General features: G+C 35.1%; 1 pseudogene; it reads right to left on the bottom strand.

Moving 5' to 3' along the window:
- LOC131327769 (lignin-forming anionic peroxidase-like) overlaps positions 1–6,803 on the bottom strand; it is a 52,864-nt pseudogene that overhangs the window by 30,042 nt on the left and 16,019 nt on the right.

Raw genomic sequence — 6,803 nt, 5'->3', positions numbered from 1 at the left:
AAACATATGCTGAAAAGTTTATGTGGTGTAGTTGGTTAAAGCATGCGTGCAAAACGTAGCAGACTTGGGTTCGAAAACCCGCAGGAGCAAGAAAGTGAGATTTTTTTGACGAGCCAAAGGAAATAATTTGTGACGAAATTTTTTGTCATCAAAAAAGCACAATAGGTGACGCAGAAAATTTCGTCACCAAGTCATTTTTCCGTGACGAAATTTTTCGTCACCAAAAGGCACTATAGGTGACGAAAAATAGATTTCATCACCAGGTAGGAATCCTCGACAACCTTTAGTCGACAAATTTTTTTTCGTCACCTATATCATTTGTAACGAAAAACATACAATTTGTGACGATTTTCATTTGTCACCCAATGCAATTTTTCTTGTAGTGTTCCTACAAGCCCTCCCATAGCCTTTTCACATGCCTATGCGTGAGGGTGAGGTGGCCTCAAGAGTTCCTGGCAAGAAGAATCGAACATAAGACCTTACATGCGAACAAACTCCTAAGTTTCAAGCCAACACCACCGGGCCAACCCCTTAGGGTTAATCATTTTATTGATACATAGAAATGAACTCCATTTAATTTGTTTCTTAATTAGTAGAGTGAATCTAGGAAATTTTGGGCATCACTTAATGTAATTTAAAAAGCTACTCCACCTATAGCCAATTGATTTTAGGTTGGAACCCCCGAGGAAATCTAACAATATATATGCTAGATTGTGTTCAAAACTTACAGCAAATGAGGCGTCTCGTGCAGCTACCGCAAGTATGTCTGCACAAGAATCAACTCCAGGGCATATTTCTCCACCTCAGTCATGGCGGCCTAGCTCTATGACTTCGAAACCTCTCGCAGATCCTGCATTAGGCTCCTCTCGCTCATGGCGGTTGCGCCACATCAAGTAAAATCGAGGCGTCACAACCCTGCACACCCAAACGAGTATATTATTGCATTAAGAAAGGTATACTTTGGACTATCCAGAAACATACTTCGTAAAAATATAGCGTAACATTTGAGGATACGTGTTAATGGATCATTACCTGAACAAAGCAATCGTGGAAATGGAGGTGGATCAGCGATGCCGCCATTCGGCGCTCGCTTGCTTGTCTAATGGAGGTTCGAAAAGTGATGAGTGCATTTGGGCAGGTATTGTCGTCGAAGGTAGAAGTTAACTATGCATTAGTAGGCATGTTCGATGGTACAAACAAGAGTAGGTCATAAGCAATTGTTGCAGAAAAAATGCCATAATTCATTAGTCGACTCATGAATTAGTGGTCTATATATGATGGGTTATAATTGGGAGCTATATATAATTTCGGCATCATGTACCGATGGTCTTTCATAGCCCTTACATAGTACACATCGTTGATCATTTGTTAGAGGGTAGCTAGGTAGGTAGGGTTTCACTCGTTTGCATGTGTTTTGACGTCGCACGTCGGAATTTTCTAAGGTTGAAAGCAACAAGAGGCTAGGTCAACAACCTAACCTCATTCAGTCATTTGAAAATTCTAGAGAACAACGCGGATTTTGGCTATGCCAACTTTCACATGTACGCCAATGGGCCCTAGCCAGTTGGCATATGTTCAAGCCCGGTCGTGAGCATTTGAGATTCAAGGCTATGAATAGTTTCTGAAACTTTCTATAAACTAACCTACTAACACCCGGCTAACCCCTGCTGATGTATACAATATTGGAGATAGGCAAGAAAACCTATGATTCATCAACGAGGAAGTCCTGTCACACTCTCTCTTTTATAGCCAAAAGTAAAATGTATTATACATTAGCAAATGAGAGCCATCATCGAAAATGTTTACTTTGTAAAATAAGTAAAAAATAATGTCGTCAAAACTCATGTCTATAAGATGACGAAAAATGCATGATTAGTACCCACACACAAAAATAAAATAAAATAACTCACTGAAGATAAATGTCTTTCGATCATGTATTTATCGCTATTAGATAAATATGAGTTGGTGGCGTGATTTTTTAACGTGTTTTATAAGGTGGACGTTTCCCACATCAAATTAACGACTCGCGTATGTTGATGTAGTTTCGAAAGTTTTGTTGTAAAAATGGGAGTGTGGATAGACTTTTTCTTCATGAACCCCCATCCATAGTTTCCGTAGTTTCATTCCCGCCATGGTCTTAAGAGCATCCACACTGGAATAAGCAAAATAAAAAATTATTAAAGTTAGCAATGTTGAATCAAAAAAGTGCTCACATTGGAATAACCAAACCTAGCAACCTCTTAACAACTCATCAAATTTTGGCTCTTCAATAATCAAAGCTAGCAATGTTTTGTCAATAAATAAATTTTATCTCTCAATCAAGTACACCAACAATAACAAAAACCTTCTCTCTTTCATTCTCTCTCTCTCTCTCTCTCTCTCTCTCTCTCTCAACAATGTTTTCAAAAAGTAATTTTAAAAAACTGTAACTTTCAGATTTTTTTTATGTTTTTTTTCAGAAACTTTTTTTTTTACAAAAAAACAATTTTTTTCAAAAATTTTAAAAACTATAAGTAAATAAAGTGTGTTTTTGAAATTTCAAAACTCTCTTATAGAAAACTGTTTTTTACACAAAATCTGTTTTTAAAAACTATAAATATAGTTTTTAAAATTTCAAAACTATTTCTGTAAATATAATTCTTTCAAAATTTCTCAAAATTGTATTTACAGTTTTTAAGTGAATAAAGTGTGCTTTTTGAAAAACTATTTTTTATTTCAAAAAACTAATTTTTTTTAACTGTTTCTAACATAACTGTTTTTTTTTTCCTTCAAAAATCGCTTTTTCAAAAAAAATGGGTAAAATGAAGGAAAAAAGTTTGGAGGGCCCATTGGTTTTGATTGTAGGCAAAAAATAACCAATGTGAAATTTGACATTACTAACTTTAGCAACCTTTAAATGGATAATCAAATTCTGATGTGACATATTTTGATTATTCATATTTGCTTATTTCACTGCTGATGCTCTTAATACATAGTATTAGTTTTTCATCCAATTCGGTGAATTTATTTTATCTGCCGAATTTGGATTTAATTTATTGCTCTTTTAATAAGTTTTATTACTGTTCACCGAACCGAAGTTTAGTTTATCATATTTCTTAACCCAAATCCAATTAACAAAAAGAAATGAATTACTCCCCACGAAAATGTGTTTTTTTTTTTTTATAGGCAGAAAAGTTTTATTAAGAAATTTGACAAATGATACATCAAGTTAGGGGAGGAGGAGGGAAATCCAACAAAAAGTTGAATTGAAACACCTGTTGGGACTAAGCTCAAAATACCCTATGGCCCTCAAGATACTTAGATTTAAACAATAAAGCTCAAAACCCAAAAGCCTAAAGCCCAAATTTACAATCCGACCAAAAACAAAGGCAAGGCCTAAAAGGGCCAAATCTAACCTTAAATCCCCAATTATACAAAAAAATTATTTGATGTGGGAAAATAACACTAATAACAATAAATTTGATACGATACCTAGTATCTCACCCGTAGCGATCCTTATCGTACTAGTAGAAAAATTGGTACTCTAACTGATACGGTATTATACAAATTTAATATTTTTTTAATAGTGAAAAAATATGAGAAGATAAGGGAAAAAAAACAAATTTAATATTTTTTTAATAGTGAAAAAATTTTAGGGGAAAATGACGGCCAATGACATGTTTTGATAATTAATACCCACCAATAACATGCTGAGAACATTTGTTAATGCTGAAAATGTCCTTAATGGATATCAATTATCAAAACACATCCTGAGCTGTCATTTTCCCAAAATTTTATTTGATGTGAGAAAATAACACTAATAACAATAAATCTAAAATGATACCTAGTTAGTACACCCGTTGTGGATGCTCTAAGTTCGTCTTAGGCCCCAAGAATTTTAAAGCCAGCCCTGTGCATACCATCCGATACGATACGAGATTCAAAATATTGATTCCACCTGTATTGATTATTTATTCGAGATGTTATGGGAAGAGCACTCAGAAATCAATATGCTAAATTACATATGCACATTCTTGATCTAATTAACGAAGGCATGCCATTACCTTTTAGATACTATCTGGCATTTTACTAGGGATGAGCTTCTCTTCATACCTATCTCCCCATACCCTCTCCGTACTTCTATTTTCTAAATCCATTCTGGACGATCTACAAATAAGATCTGAACCATTCATCTTTAGAACATGTGCAAGAGAGTAAGTCTGCGAAAAATAAGTTTTATTGAACATCGATAGTCACGTTAACATTTTGCATTTCATAATGTAAAATGAGTGGCATCTATGTTTAATTTATACCTAAACTTTGCAATTTACACAACAAAATGCAAGTTATTCACGCACTTATCCATCTCCGGTCGAACTAGCTTTTGCAATCAATTTTCATGTTGAACGAGATGAATGGTTTAAATAGTGGATCATTGTTGTTGACCAAGAATGAACCCACAAAATGGAAGTTTGGCCATGTATGAAGAGACGGGATGTGGAGAGGAGTTGATCCCATTTTACTATGCAAATTTACTTTACTTATCATTTCTTTAAAAAAAATACATGATGGTAATTGCAATTACCATGAGATGGCATGAAAAATTAAGCACGTGTATCCAGCAATAGTAAATCATAACATAATCGGCGTTCAGGATTTCGTAAATACGGAAGCCGAAATATGAACGACAAGAAAGATGCCACCATCTAGTTCATGGGCGCGCATCTAGTCTCCTTCGTTGATCTATATTGCCCTTTCTGGCAAATATCTAGCAATATATAAGTCTATGAAGTGACATTAGACACTATCCGGGGATAATCTTACAAGATTTGCATAACAAATGTTCAGTGCCTCTAACAAAAAGTAATTTATCTGACTTCTATTGGACCAGCTCTTAAAAGTAATTAGGTGTTCCTCTCTCATCTCGAGAAAAGTGTTCACAACTATATGATCAAAAGCCTCTGCAAAATCCAAGACACTTCTACTGACTTCATTTTGGTTACCAATTCAAAACCACCATAGACTTTCTCATACCCTTACCTAAGTATTAACTTTTACATGACCATTGGAATCACCACCTATAAACAGCTTCTCTCCCACTGGTATATGCCCCTTGCACCATGTGAAGTATCAATATTAAAAATTTCAAAAAAAAAATCTCGAACTACCGGGGGGCCTTTGCCCCCATGCATATGCCCACCTTTAATTCCGTCTCTGACTCTAACATGAGGAGATGTTATCAGAGCTTAAGGAGCTCTCCATATATTGGTGTGGGATTTATACCATTTGTTGTGAAACCCACGTATATAAATGTGTAACGAAGAATGCTACTCAAATATTACTGCTTGAGTACTGTTTTTTTTTTTTTTTTCCCAACATATATGGGAAGGCATGTGCTCTAGAAAACCAATGAAACTTCTCTTGGTCATTAGGTGCATCTATTATTTTCAGTCAGATATCTGTCATACTTCAAGAAATATATATGTGGATGATGGTGATGTGCATCTAATGTACTGGCCGGAATCATCTAAAAGGAAAACACTTAAAATGGAAAATTAAATTAACACTTTTCTGACTCTTATGTATTTTAAAAGCAAGATACTCCAAAAGTAATGGTGAGAGATGGAAAAGAAATATTTTCTATGGTCCTGATTTCAACTAACTTTTGACTTGATAGTCAAGTTAAAGTGATCAATCAAGCTGCTCTCTCTTTTTCAGTTATTCGGATTTGGAGCATCAATCTGTAGAAAGATTGGTAGAAAAAAAAAGAAGGAAAGATCGATAAATGGAAGTATAATAGAGTACGTAGAAACAATTTACCTGTGGGGCTTGACCCAGCGGAAGGGGAAGGGCCCTTACCTAGCTTTGGGCAGTGTTCGACTTCTTTCCAAGGTTAGTATCGCAAATTATCTGGCGGGTTGGGACGATAGTTTGCTTCGGGTAGTGAAAGTTTTACGTCTATGGGTGAGTCCAATTAGTGGCCCTCTTGTGTGGTGGTTCCTTTGTCACATTAAAAAAAAAAACATAGACTTCATGTTAGTACAAGACTACAAGAATAGATGAATATAAGTAAAAGATATGTTTGGAGAGATCAGAACCACACGGGCAAGTTTCCATGCATGTGGTTCATTCGTGATAACTTACTCGGATTCGCGTCAGCAGTTGGACTAATCACTCCAGCATAAGTGAACCTTTTCGGAACTGGTTAGGGATGGGTGCAAACAGAAAATGAAATACAAGTCCGGAAAATAGAAGTAAAGTGAAAAATGTTACTAGGAGTTCATGTATTTTGCGTTGTCGTTTATGGACAATTAGTTTTTAAAAAAATCAATAGGTAGTTGTTTGATAATTAATATTTACTGAATTTCCCGCTGAACGGTTTTTAAATTTAAAAGCAATTTTTTATTAATATTAAATAGAATAATTCAAAGGTTAAAGGGAACCAAAGCATAATGGCATTGCAACCCAAAGCAAGCATCCCAATTAAGACGATATTATAAACTTTTGGATAATCATCTGTCACCCTAGACTTTTTTTTTTCAATCCATAGAATAAATCATTTTACATCAAATATTTAGTACAAAGTACAAACCCGGGAAACTACATTAAATGTGAGAGCCCACGAGACAACCAAGCCTAATAACTCAACCAATACAAGAAAGAAAGAAAGGAAAAGCCCTCTAAAAAAAGAATGCAAGAGTAATGGCTAACTTAGCTAACCCTAGTTAGTTGCCACCCTGGACTTGGAACAAGAGGAAATTTGGTAAAATAAGCTTATTGAGGGCTTTAGCGGACTGTGTTAACACACATGTTTTCTTTCACCT

The sequence above is a fragment of the Rhododendron vialii genome, chromosome 5a (genome assembly GCF_030253575.1).
Source record: "Rhododendron vialii isolate Sample 1 chromosome 5a, ASM3025357v1".
NCBI classification, from domain to species: Eukaryota; Viridiplantae; Streptophyta; class Magnoliopsida; order Ericales; family Ericaceae; genus Rhododendron; species Rhododendron vialii.
The sequence above is the reverse complement of the archived record's forward strand: the minus strand, read 5'-3'. Positions and strand labels throughout refer to the sequence as shown.